General features: G+C 41.9%; 1 protein-coding gene across 1 annotated transcript in view; it reads left to right on the top strand.

Annotated features, from left to right (window-relative positions):
• Positions 1-7,434: 7,434 nt before the first annotated feature.
• Positions 7,435-14,274, top strand: part of PTPN14 (protein tyrosine phosphatase non-receptor type 14) — a 119,024-nt gene continuing 112,184 nt past the window's right edge. Inside the window, exon 1 of the mRNA XM_005441903.3 lies at positions 7,435-7,914. The gene's annotated coding sequence lies outside the window, so the exon portion shown is untranslated. The remainder of the gene's footprint in view (positions 7,915-14,274) is intronic.

Raw genomic sequence — 14,274 nt, 5'->3', positions numbered from 1 at the left:
TATAGCCTACTAAACCCCAGTGGGTAGGTTTCCTAGTACTGAGAAGGTGACTGAGGTTACTTGGCTTGTCTAAGGTGACACAGTGAGTCACATGCAGGTGCTGGACAGGAACCCATGGGTGCAGCTCCTGGCAGTCTAAACCACCTGAAGGCAATATTACCACATTCCCACCCTCCTGCCTGTCCCACACCTGCATGCTGCCACTGCTTCCCTGTGACAACTTCGGTGCTGATCTGAACTGCCAGGTGAGGCGGTTACACTGGTAAGGGGTATTATAGTAGGCAAAGGCCTTTCTGCTAACATCAGCTTGTAGACAGCTCTGGTCTCCAAACTGCCCAGTTGTGGGGTCAGATAAATGCCTGACCCAGCTCAACAGATGGAACAGGGCTATGCACGAGAGAGTGGACAGGACTGTGGAGACACCAGCTTAGATCAGTTAAAATGTGATGTAACAAGACTCTAAATCCCCATGCTCTAATCCCCGACACCTATCTGTCATAAATGATAGTAAGAAACCTCCCCACAGTAAATGCATTCTTGTGTTTTATAACTCGTTTGACAAGGATAAAACTATCTTACAGCTTCTGCATTTATTTGTCTCTTACATATTAAGTGCAATTACTCTGAAATTTTCTGACCTTTGCCTGCAGTGTAGTATTATTCTGATTTTTAATAATCCACAAACTTCTGAACTGTTAACCTCTGAATTTAAAGCTGCTGTGGAGTTACACAAGTAGACTCACTAACACAAACAATAGTAAAATTATTTAACAATATAAAGGATTGAAAACAAGGCAGGGGTTGTTAGTTGTTTAACACTTGTTAGTGTATTGGGTGAATGAAGAAAGCAAACATGTAACAAACTTGTTATTTAACTGCACATATACTGTCTTGACCTGAAGAATTGTGAATGGTTTGCAGCTATAGCAATGATTACAGTAGTGAAAAGGTATTTATGTCTTTCCTTCCTGTTCTTGAAACATTATTTTTAAACACTGTGAATACAGCTATTAGCATAACACTTAAAGAACTAATGTGCAGTGAAGAAAATAATAATTACAGCAATTACATTATGATATAACACATTGAGTCCATATTATCTAGGGCTTCAAATTACCAGTTGCTGAACTGTAAATAACAATAGAATTCTTTTTTTTTTCCTTAATGGTAAATTCCCTCTCTTTATAGTTCTGGTGCCAGCTAGAAATGGCAATACCAAGCAAATCTTTCATACTATGGATATGAACAGCAAAAAATACATTCATGATACTATCAAATACTGCTGTGTCTTATGGGCAAGGAATTACCGGGTTTCAGGGGGCATTTGGTAAGATGGGATTCCACCTATTTCCTTTACGGCTTGCTTCTCCCTGACTTTCACGGGTCCGTAAGCTTGCATCTCCTTTAGCCCTCATTTTTGCTAAGATTGTACTCATACACAGATCTGTACACAGATGTACACAGGTACATCCACGCTGAGTTATCGTTCTGTTCAAGTGAGGAAAAAAAGATGTAATTAACGACATAAGTGCACTGCACATAAACTAAAAGGCATACACCTTTCATAGCCATCTCTGCCTCTTTCCATCTTTACCACCAAATTGTTTTTAAATGGGGCACATAGCAAATGCCCTCTAGTAAATTACATTACCTCTTTTACTTGTTAGGGCTCTCTAGTTCTGTTTTTTCTTTGGTTTACATACACTAATTTCCTCCCTCTATCACATTTAACTCTTTTATTAACTTTATTTAAACTACTTTTTAATTTCTCTTTTCCTCAAAGGGCAACTCTAACAGTGGTATGTGGCTTCCATCTGCATGACTGCCTTCAAAGGTCTGAGGTTTGCTTCTTTCTTGACCTCTCTGTTCTAGGTTCTTGATCATTTATCATGGCTGCCCTTGCTGTGCCTAATCTCCATTTGAACATCCCATTTCTACTATCTATCTAAATTAAAGCCTTGAGCTCCTACTTTGTTTCTATTTTGTTATGGCCTATATATTTATTTATTTTACACATATTTATTATATATATTTATATACATACATATATATATATAATTTTTATGCAGGTATTATCTGAGAATCTGTACTTGCTTCTTATTCTGTTCACCTGCTGGTCAAATCTTTTACCAGTCACTGAAATGGTTAAGAATTTGTAACAAACTAATCAAATTTCTTATTAGCCTCTACCTGTTTTAATTCTCTCTCTAAAATCTTCCAGTATTTCTCTGTTAAAAGGTTGAATAGATAAGACAAAAGGACACCTCCTTATCTTAAACACATCATAACTACCTCAGCATTACTTCTCCCATTTTTACAGGCAAGTTCTAGAGTGAATTTTCAGTCACCCAGCTAACTGCAGCAGGAAATCCATCTCAAACAGCCATAGTTTATGAACCACTAACTGAAATGACCCAGTAGAATAAATAAATATGCAAGGAGAAAAGAACTGCATTCTGTATCTTAATGACTTTGGTCATGGCATCATCTCCTCAACCTGGTATTTCTTATACCATTTTTGTATTAATCTGTTCCAGGAAAATGTGTTTTAAATCTTTCCAGTGTATCATGCAAATGATAGTCAGCATAGAAAATAATCAATATTTATATACGCCTCTCAGCATTCCCAAATTGTTCTAACTCACAGGAAGTTTCCTGTTAAATTTGACCAAAAGTGAGAATAAGAATCAAGGGTCTTTTGGAAACAATATAGATTTCTAAAGAGCTGAGGTACATCTAGCTGTGGTTCTATTCTTTTGCAGTGTCAATCCCTGTTAATTTCAGAAAGTCTTAAATTTCAGAATTTCAGGGTACTCTTATACCCAAGCATGGTCTTACACCCATTTCACAGAGACAAGCAAACATTAACGGATCAGTTTGAGTTACCGCAAGTTTGTGACCGTCTCAAAACCACATTTTAGATTATAATGTTAGGTCTTCGCTTTCTCAAGAAACCATTTATCTCTAAGTGGCAATAAAATATTTTCAACTGGGTGCTCACAGTAAAGACACTTAAATCCATGCTGAGACGCATAAAGACTATGATTATCAGAAGTGAGCAGCCACTAAAATACCTACCGATCAGTGCTGTATGCTGACTTCTAGGTATGCTGCTAAACTGACTTCTGTCAAAAGCTAGTGATTTTTTTTTGTTCAGGAGACCACTGTTTTCAAAAATCTGAAGACCTAATGACCATGCTAAATTATACATTTTAAATTACCCAAACTGATAATTGATGAAAATTGGAAAACCTTTGTTCATTCTGTCATAAGACTATTCTAGCTTGGACAGCAGTAACAGTTGCACAGAAAAGTATAGCCCTTGTCTAAATCCCATTTGGAGTACTTGCAACCATGGAATCAAAAGTAATCAAAAGTTTGTTACTTTACTCAAAAATGCTAAAAAGTTTTTCATTTTACAAGTCTTACTGAAAAGCTGAAAAGAGGCACAGGTATTAAGTAAGTCCTCAGGCAGAATAAGCAAACTAGAATATTCAACACAGCATAGTTTATTTGCACAGATAATCAACCAAGACTTTTTCTGGTCTACAAAACTGGGTGCTGACTTGTGATAAGCCATAGAGTACTATAACGTGTTAGCTCATGCTTGGTGGCAACAGGTTTGTTTTCCAAGATTGTGTAATCCAAATTCCTTTTCTGAGAGATGATTTTGAGCAGCACTATTAAATGGAATAATTAATGAGAGCATAGAATACTAGAGAAGTAAACCTTTGCTTTTTTGCTTGTGGTAAACTTCAAACACTTAAAGTATCAATCTATAAAGAATGAATATGATTTTAGGAATAGGAATTTCTGCTAGTGCCCTAAGTTTCTGCTTACATGACAATCCGGTCAGTATCCAGCTGTAGCACATGACAGAGATCTTAGGAACACAGTTAGGGTCACATTTACAATACAAATTGGGAATGTGTTGCAACTGCATTCTTTGATTTGATTGTAATGTAGATGACTGTAAGGCTAATTAAACATCATCTACTGTTCACAGGAGAAACCACCAGCTGTTGCTTAAGCACAGTTTAAAGACAGTTTTATACAAAACAGGTTATGACATGGTTTCACCAACCAACAAGGACTGAGATTTTTCCATGTTATAACAAGACTCTAGAATTACTTTAGCCTCAGTTTAAACACATTCAAAATATGTTTAATACAGGTCTTGCTAGCAAGGTGCTAAGATACTTCAAAATTCATTGCACATAGCTTCAGATGACACATATAACAAATGTCTCCTGTATTTTGACCCAGATAAAATCAGTTTTGCTCTGCTGATAGTTAACCATTTGGTCAAGCTGAATGGTGTTGGGCTTTATTTTCACAAGCGCTCTGAGACAACATTCAGGCCTATTAAACCCACAATTTGGAAAAAAAAATAATTAAACAATGCCTCTCTCCTATACAGGGCTTTCATCTGCAAATCAAAAAGCACCTTCTTAAGATCGCTATCATTATCTCAATTTTCAGAGAAGAAAACTAAGACACAAGGATGTGCTGCTACATGCCCAAGATCAGACCAAAGACTGGTAGCTAAGGTAACTGATATACAGTCCTATGTCAATAAGCTATTTCCCATCTACTCTACTATTTTATAGAGCATCTTAATATAATAATCCTGATGCAATTGTAGAAAGAACCTGAATAAAAAATAATTTACAGCAGAACAGAGGGAATAGTTTGGAGGAAAATTCCATAAATCATTACAGCAAGTCAATAAGGTCTCTTAATATAATTTAGAGTTGTCATCTTTTCAGAAAAAAAATAAAAATAAAATGGCTGTAACATGATTCCCTAGCAGCATAGAAAGATAATACATTATGCAGCCTACATATGATAGAAGATTATCCATCAAAGTTTTCCAGACAAATTTGAACCAGCACAGGATTTTGGAACTAAATCAATGATATGTATCATTTTAACATCACATTTTTGAAAGAGCATGAAACCACTCCCAAAGTAACAGGTGGGAACCATTGGTTTTAATTCCAGGGTTGTATACTCCTGAGAGCTCTTGGGAGCAAAGACGTGTAAAAATTCCAGGTTTCAATGGTCCTGGAAAATGGTGGTAGCACCAACACAACATATTTTTGTTAATGAAGACTCTTTGCAGTAACTGGCTATAATCTTTGGGAAGCTTGGTTTTTCTAAAGCACCTACTGCTACAATCTCTGTCAGTCTAATACAGATATTAATCACTGCATTAAGCAATCTCATGGAAAAAGTAATGATCTTTCCCATTCCCAGTTTCAGGAGCTTCTCTTGGTTGAGTAAGTTTGAAATATATTTCATTTTGCAGAGTTTGTTGAGCTGACCTTTTAGTAAAAGCTCTTGCTGACAAGTAGTCTGATTTTTTTTTATTCTAGCTGGTTTTATTTCTTCCTAGGGGGCCTTGTCCTGCAGGTAACCAATACGCAAAATCTCCTCTCCAAATCTTCCCATCTGTTAGCATGTTTATGCTTTTTGCGACATTGTTTCATTTGCAGTTAAGGTCATTAAATAAGCTTACTTCTAATGCAGAGACACCTGTGAAAGTGAAAGTGACCAGCTGCAAAGCAGGAATTTTGACTAAAAGATTTCAGGTGGCCAGCACACCACCTTTAGGCACAGCTGCAAAAGTTATTTATTGTCTTTAAAACTACATTCTTACACCTGCCCCAGTATGGGGAGAACCTGACAGGAACGAAACATGTTAAACCCTAGTTTTGATGCAAACTACCCTCTCTTGCAACTTTCCACTCTGTAGGGGAAAGCCATTTTCTGGCGTAAAACTGAACCGTAAAAATTCAGAGCACAGGAGCTCTATGATTTATCTTACCATCTCATTCTGACACTTGACATTTCTTCCAGATTGTTAGTCAAAGCTCTGCACCTACTTATGGTCAAGTATAATTCAAGTTAAAATCTGAAATGGTGTCCCTTCTTAGGGCCTCAGTGTAGCCATATGCAAACTGGGGATAATTACTTACTTCATTAAGGTGTGGTGTATGTAAAATGTTTGAGAGTCTTAGATGAAAAGGACTTTCCTTGCAAAATGTAATTATAATACTGTTATGCCAGAGGTAAGGCATAGGCCTGTGATTCCACATACAGTATTTAAATACAATCACTTATCTATCAAAATCAAGAATCTGTGCTATTTCTCCCTCTCTCAGCTCCTGATCCTCTTACCATTAATAATCTGAGAAATCCTGACTCCAACAAATCTGCTCATGTACTCCTTCAGGAACGTGTACGAGTGGCAAAAACAGCACAGTAACTCAAAAATAGTATCAACTCTTATTTATCGCTATTTTTCATAATTTTCCTGTGTGTAAGAGTCCTTAAGTTCAAGTGTCACAGTTTTAGAGGGATACCTCCCTTTGACATTTCTGCAGGAGCCCACTGGTAGCATTTGCTTACACTTTTTGTAATGTGGATAATTTTAAATAAATGTAGTCTAAGGCAAAAATAATTTTGCAAATTGTTCATTGGCTATGACACACAAGAGCTTCTACACGTAATTTCTAGTACTCACACCATTCTTAAGCCTACTTGGTCTGGTGTGAGCCGTTCAACATCTCCCAGTAGCCCCAGCCTTCCTGATGGTAGTCGTCGCTTCCTACAGCTTGGTGCCTCTCTGCTCTTCTCCAGCAGGCATCACAAGGGCTTTCCCACACCTGCCAAGCACCAACCGCCACATTGCAAACCAACTTTAGGTTTTCTCCAGCTTGCTTTCCAGCAAGGAACGTGCATGACGGCGGCACCGCGGGCGTTCTTCCATCGGGTCTCCTAGAGAAGCCCTCCGCGCAGCTGGGGCAGCAGGGATAACCACCCTTCCAGAAGCGGCGAGAGACCCGAAGGGCTGAACTGGGCGAAGCCGGCGGAGCAAAGGTAGGGAGGGCAGGAGGAATGCCAGACCGAGGGAGAGCACGGGGGGATACGGAAGGGCAGAAGAGGGGCCGCAGGGCAGCCGGGCGGCACCCGCCTGCCTGCGGGGGCGCTGCGGGGGGAACGCGGGAGCTTCCCGTCCCACGCGCGCAAAGCCCGCGCCGGCGCCGCTCCCACGCCGAGCCCTGGGGGCGCTGCCCCCCCCCGCCGCGCCCCGGCCGCGCCCCCCGCCGGGCGACGGTCTGCTCCCGACGCGGCCCGGGCCGACACGTGCGCGGAGCCCAACGGCGGGTGGCGGCCGGCCCGGGCCCCGCGCCGACACGCGTGGCGGGAGGGGCGGGGAAGGGGCCGGTTCCCCCCGGCGGGCGGGGCAGGCGCCCCGCACCTGGCAGCTCTGCCCTCCCTGGGAGCGCTGCAGCCGGCACCCGCCCCGATTGGCAGCAGCGTGTGCCCTCCTCTTCCTCCCTCCTTTTCCCTCCTCCGCGGGGTGGGTTTCAGCCTTCCTCCCTCCTTGGGGAGGGTGGGGGAATAATTAAAAAAAAGAAAAAAAAAAAAAGGAGAAAGAGAAAAGAAATCCCAAGTCGCGTCCCCGACGTCTCCGGGCCCCGCGGCCGCAGCGGCCGCCCCACATTCCTGGCATTCCTGGGCCGTGACTCCCCGCGCCGCCCCGGCCCCGGCCCCGCCGCCTCCGGCTCGTCCGCCCGCCGGCCCCGCTCGCCCCCGCGGGACACCAGTCCCCTCCCTCCCGGCCGGCCTCCCTCCTTCTCGCACCCCGCGGGCGGCAGCAGGAGCTCAGGGCGCCCCGGCCCCCCGCGCCGCCACCGGCGGCCCCAGCTCCCGGCCCCGCCGAAGTTCCCCGCGGTGGCCGGGCCGGGGCGGCGGGAGCGGGTCTCCCTCCCCAGCGTCCCCGGGGAGCGGGCCCGCCCGTTTCGGGTCCCGCCGGCAGCCGCTGCCTTCCGGGCCGGGACAGCCGCCTCCCGCGGGAGCGCACAAAGCCGGAGCCGCCGCGCTGCCCGGGCGGCCGCCCAGCAGGTAAGGAGCCGCCGAGTTCGCTCGAGTTCGGGCTCGGGCGCGTCCCCGCCGCGATCAGCCGCCCGCGCTGACTGAAACCAGCCGAGCGGTGCCTTCCACCCTGCCTGCGCGACAGGCGCTGTTTGCGGAAGGCTCGCTTTGCCCCGCAGTCTGCAGTTACGGCTCCGCCGCGTACGCGCTGCTGTGTGTAAATTACGAAAATAGCCAAGCTTGGGTTACAAATGCCAGTCGGTGACCTACGATAAACAACCGTCGGACGGTCCGTCCAGCCCGTGAATTTAATCTGCTAGACACCCAGATAACACGGCATTGGTATCACCGGGAGGTATTTGCACATAGCTAGGAGCGGGCAGGGCTCTCTGCCGGGCTGCTAGTATTTACACCGCGGCGTGCCTGTGTTTGCCTTCCCCCCGCCCAGGGGTTTACCTTCTTCTTTGTTAGTTACAGTCAAGCCTAAACTGGCCGCTTGTCTTCAGCAAGTATGTAACGCCGAGTTACGCGGAACAGATCGCAGCGAGGCAGGGAAGAATGACATCTGCTCTCATTTCTGATGTGGCAAAGTCAATGAATTTTTAAGATCTCAAACTAGCTCTCTTTATTGGAGTGTATTTGGGACAAGTGTTACATAATGTATGTGTGGTATGTGGATATAATGCGTGCTGGAGCTTTCCTATCGAAAACGTTTTATTTCTGATATGCATAAAATAATCATATGTTTCTATTGTAAGCAACTCTTCGGCTGCTTGTAACTTGGAACAGTGACCGGTAAAGGCGTGGACTCAATATATCGTTGCCCAAAAAGTTTTCTGAGATTTTTGGCAGGTAGCGTGAAATTCATAGCTCAAAGAAATACTTTTACCAGACGCCAGTTCTTTTTTCTTTAAACTCTACACAGATAACAGCTACTGGGTTTGGTTGTTCTGAAAGCACTCTTACGTGCTGAAGTTCTTTAGGGTTTGGAAAAATATATGTTTAAAATGGCTCGCCCCAAATCACAGGTCACCACCTGCCAACCTCAATATTATGAGGGAAGGTAGTCGCGTCTCTTGAGGGAGAGATGTGAGGGGAGGCAGTCCCGGCAGGGACTGCTCTCTGCTTATCCAGCTGAGAATGTCCTATCAAATACGAGCCACAAACTATAGATTATATAGCTTTTGCTCTTGCCCTCTGGGAGGTTTGTAGCTGACATCTACTGCTTGTTACATGGTGTAAAATAAAGCATGTGTTGATATTATAGTAATGCAAATAAGCTTTAGGCCCTGTTCTGGTATTGGCAGTACTTTCTTGAACTTTTTTTTGTTTCTGTAGGAGGCTGTGCCAGAGTTGCTTACAGGCAGAGGGCACTTGTGTGTATCTAATGGGTCGTGATGGAAAAGTTGGGAGCTTTGCAAACTTGTGGTTTGAAGCACAGCCCATCAGCTAAAAGGTAGTCCCCAAAATCTGTGGAAGAGCTTGTGGCCATCAGTCCTGCCGCTGCATTTGTGTGCATGAAGCTTGAAAGCACGACTGTCTCAATGCAACCTCAGAAGATCTAGTGGTGAGGATCGAGGCTGGAGGGGGAACTGCAGGACTGATCTCTGTATGGAGCAAATTGAATTTTTGTATGTACCTTACACTTACAGTTTTAAATGTGTCTTTTAAATGTTTCTGTAATAATAGCAGAAGTAGCTTTGGTGCAGTGTTGTTCATGAGGGTTAATTAGCAACCAATGTTAGTACTAACGACTGACTTTTCTCCTGGTTGTTCTTGTCCAGCAGAAGCCCATGAGTCAGTTATTGTAACTTAGGTATGGAATGGCTTTCCATGAAACACATCTGGTTTTGTGGACTTAGCAAATTGTTTTGGCTGCCAGTGGCTCCTCCAATGTAGGAGAAAGTATTTATTATACAAAAAAAAAAAAAAAAAGTTGTCTAAATGCTTTCGGTAATGCTGTGGCTTCCTTTTTCTATGTCTGGTACCACTGGAGCCAAAAAGGCTGCACTTCATTCTGTTTCTCTTCATATCCAATGAGGCTGTATTTGATTAAGTGTTACTAAAGTAGCTCACTTTAATCAGGGTTTAAGTTTAGCGTAGATATATGCAGTGTGAAAAGTGTACTTGAACTCCAGCTCCTCAGCTGGAAGCAAGTCGTTCTCTGTTGCAAGGGTTAGTCAGCAGAGGGATCTTTATAAACTGCTGGTAGTATACAAAAGCTAAAAGGTTTTCAGCAGGCAGTGCCGCTTAGTAGCGTATCAGTCCTAGTCCTGCAAAGACCCACCCATGTGCGAATATTCACGTTCCCGAATAGTGCTTTTGAAACCACAGAATTTTTGTTACACACATAATAATAAACATATATACAAGTCTTTGCAGGAGCCAGACTATAATACTTAGTATGCAATATATTTGTGCATGTGTATCCAGCTCAATTACAAGATTTCAAGAAAGGCTTAATTTTTATGCTGAGCAGATGCCATAAAAGTCTTTTTTTATGTTGTAAGTCCACTGTGAAGCGCGGCATGCCTTGGCCTATTATACTTTGTGGACTTATACTGGAACAGATCCTGGCCTTTGAAAACAAACCATTACCCTGAAGATGTTCCTCCTGTGAGTACACAGAATACTCTGAAATTTTATGTGGAAAGGTCTGGTTCCATTTTTTTTAGATCTACTGGTTCTCTATTCAGAGACTGTGTGAAAGCTGCCCCCTCCACCTCTTAAATGGTTTAAAAAAAATATTAAAAAATAAAAATGAAAGACAGGATCCTAAAGGAACTGAAGTAGACCTGAGCTGAAGTCCCGGATCACAAAAAAAGTATGATATTTGTTCCGGTGTCTAACTCCCATTCTTCTGCATCTAGTGCAGGAGACTTCAAAACTCAGTGAGCACTCGTAGCTTCCTCTGGTTGTGTTGAATCCAGACTGTGTCTAGAGCGAGTGTAGCCTGTCCTGTGTGGTGCCCATCTTCTGCCTAAGACCTTCTGGCTTGCTGTGCACTTGGAGCTGAAGAGGTGTTCTATGAGGAGGCATCCCACAGGCTCTGAAGGAGTAGGGTTCCTCACAAACGTGGAAATAGCCATGGGGGCAAGAACTACAGTCCGTGACTCTTCCCCTTTCCTCTTTCTTCTGGGATGTAGGAGGGAGTGAGGAGAACTCTGGAGTGTGAAAGGATCAATGAGTCAAATGTCCACGTGCCTGAAAGCTGAGAGGTGCTTTGTCGGGTTATGGGGGTTTTGTTGACTTGGTCTTTATCTGTTCTGTAAGACAGTGTTATTTTAGAGACAGTAACACTACATCTTTATTTTTGAGTTGTGTGCATTACTGGTGATGGTTATTTTCTTTTACCCTGTCTCTTGATAGTATTTGGCTTGACTATCTGGTCTTTGGGGATAGTTCATTTTTTCTTTCACTGTAAAGCTACATGACAAAATGGAGCTTGTGATTGAAATGTCTGGATAGTTTTGTAATAATAATAAGCAACCAGAACACGAAATTGGAGCTACTGAAAATTTTTGAGCTATAAGATGTAACCAGGTACCACTTATCTTAAATAGATGAGGAATCAAAATTGGTTTTGACATAATATTTTGGATTAAAATTGGATTTGTCTTTCCCTGTTGAATGCATACACGCTATCCTTTTCTTCTGCTTGCATGTTTTCTGTTTAAATAAACCTTTAGGTAATTTCATTCTATTTATTCATAGTTGATGCTTTGTAGACAAGAAATCTCAGTATTGGCTTTACTGATTCCTTTAACATAGCACAGTCTGAGCTATTTTTCTTTGGAAAGAATGATTTTCTCTAGCTAAACCTGTTGTTTTTTACTTGTTGATGAATAATGATATAAATTTTTAAAGCAAACTTACTCAACTCAAGGATGATTTCATGTGAAGGTTTGAAGGATTAGGAGCATTTTAATTTCATTGTCTTCAACTTTGAATGTCTGTGCCTAATAATGTAATGGAATTTGACCAGTTTTAGCTAACTGGCAAGATTAGGTTGTGGTCAAACAAGGGCAATGTGACTATGCAAATGCAGTACCTTGCCTTCTGAACAATGTTGATTGGTATTTTAGGCTTTAGATGCAGAGGAAAGTAAAGGCGACTTTAAAATGGCACTTTAAAGTACTTCTCAAGGTCAGCAAATCAATGCTAAAAGTGCCATTGGAATTAAGGACACAAGACTATGATGCAGCACAAAGCTTGTAAAAGGAACGTGCATTTGTTTTAAAATGTATTTTCCCCCCATCATTGCTGCCCTAATAAGCAGTTGTACATATCAGCTATATATGAGCAACTTCTGAAAATACCTAAGGGATTATAAACTTAGCACTAATTAAGCATAAATTTAGCTAACGTTAAGGTTTTCTAACCAAAGGATTTTTCTGGAAGGAGTTGGTTATGTGACATGTTGTATGGGTGATGTGCTGGGAAGAAGAGAACACTAACCTACAGCCCCCCTCTGATATCCCTCAGTCATTGTGACAGTTTTGTGTTCTGCTGATGTGAAGAGTTTAGATACTGAGCTTTGCTCAACACCAAGGAAGTCTTCTGGAAACTGCAACTCTCCTTTCTAATTCTCAGTGAGTGTGCTTTTTCTTATGACAAAGAATACCTTTTTTTTTTTTTTTGGTAACAATGTAAACCTTAAATTACCATGTGATGTAAAAACAACTCTGAAAGGGGGGGTGGTGAACATGTATGTTGGTGATCTAATAAACTGGATGAATGATGGTGTGCCAAAACTTGCTAATGATGCAAAAGTATTTGGATTAGGCAAGATTGAAGAAGACAGAAAATTGTAAGCGGAATCCAAGAAAGCTGGGTAAAAGGGAAACAGCAGATGATGTTGATAAATTCAAGAATATGCATGTTGAAGGGAATAATCAAATTACTTGTTCATGTTACTGGATTGTAAATTAACTATGTTTATTAAGGTGGGGAGGAAGATTTCAACAATGTTTTATTTGAACTTATGCACCTTCTTAATGCTTAGCATTGGGCAGAAAAAAACGCTACAGTTGTGCAATGTTGTGTTAATAACACAAGGAACATTATTAAACTGGTGCTCATATTCACCTGGAATAATCAACCTGTGATCTCCTATCAAAGAGGAGAGACTGGAAAATATTCATATGAACTTGAACTGGAAATACTAGTGTAGTGTCATTTCAAAGGGGTCAGTTAGATGAGTTGGTATAGATACGTGCAAAATAATGTTGCCATTAATAAGCAATAATTCCATTAGCCTTTAATTCAGTGACTATTTTTAGGGAGCAGTTTGAAAGACAACGTGTATAACACTCCCCCCAATCACCATTTAATTTTTAATTTTTTTTAATACAAATAATTGTAACACTGCCAAAGGAGATTGTATGAACAAAGATCCTAGTAGGGCGAAAAAGTGAACCGTTCCTAGGGACAGGAGGAACAGTCACAGCTACAGCCAAAGGGGTGTTAACTGTAGTGCTGTAGGGCATAAATCAACACTATCTGATGGGTTGAATCTTTGATTTGCAATCTATCTGTGTTGCAACTATCTATAAAATAAAATGTGGACTGATTTTCTGACTTCCCTGTTGAAAAGGCTGAAACTATTCTGAACTCAGAAAATAAGGTTAATGGGAAGGCCCTCATCTGTGAAGATGCGTAAAAGTGATGTGCTCCTTTGGGACTCCATTCTTTGAACAGCTACCCAAAGGACACTGAGTAGGGCCTTAGCACAGGAGAAGTTGGCAGTGTAGGAGAAGCGCAAGGTTACCAGTAGTTGTTTTAACTTGTGTTTGTGCAATTCTTTCTTGTTTTTACAACTGAGAAAATACTTTGCATTCCTAAGGTTTTTTAGATTAGCCCTTATCATGGAACTCCCTCCTTTGAAAGGAGGCATTCACTACCTTGTAGATAAAATGCCTTTAGTTTTTTATTGATGATGATACTTAAACTAGGTCTTTGGACAAGCCTGGGCAAAATCAAGGGACTTTGCCAATCAGAGATTCAACTAATACAAGCCAGATCACATTTTGATGTCTACGTGCCGTTTTAAATTTGACCCCTTCCCTCAACACTTTCATTTGTTCTTTTGATGCAAAACTGTATCCTATTGGTAGTGGAAACCCTGTGTTTTCCGAGTACATGATATACAGTGCTTATCTCAGGCACTTTAAAAGGAAGACAATATGTAAAGGAATTTCTACACAAAATTTGTGCCTGCTGTTTACCAGGACAGAGGAAGAGGAGAGGGAGAAGCAATATATCCAGTGGCCTAATTCCCCATGTGCTGAGGTGGAGTAAAACTTCTGATGCCTTCAGTGGGAGAAGGCCTTGAAAGTCCTACCCTGATTTGTGAGAAAATCTGACTTCTCCCTTAAGAGCTTTCTGAAA

Source organism: Falco cherrug, chromosome 13, assembly GCF_023634085.1.
Source record: "Falco cherrug isolate bFalChe1 chromosome 13, bFalChe1.pri, whole genome shotgun sequence".
Classification (NCBI taxonomy): Eukaryota; Metazoa; Chordata; class Aves; order Falconiformes; family Falconidae; genus Falco; species Falco cherrug.
Note: the sequence above shows the minus strand (reverse complement) of the source record. Positions and strands in the feature narration are given on the sequence as shown.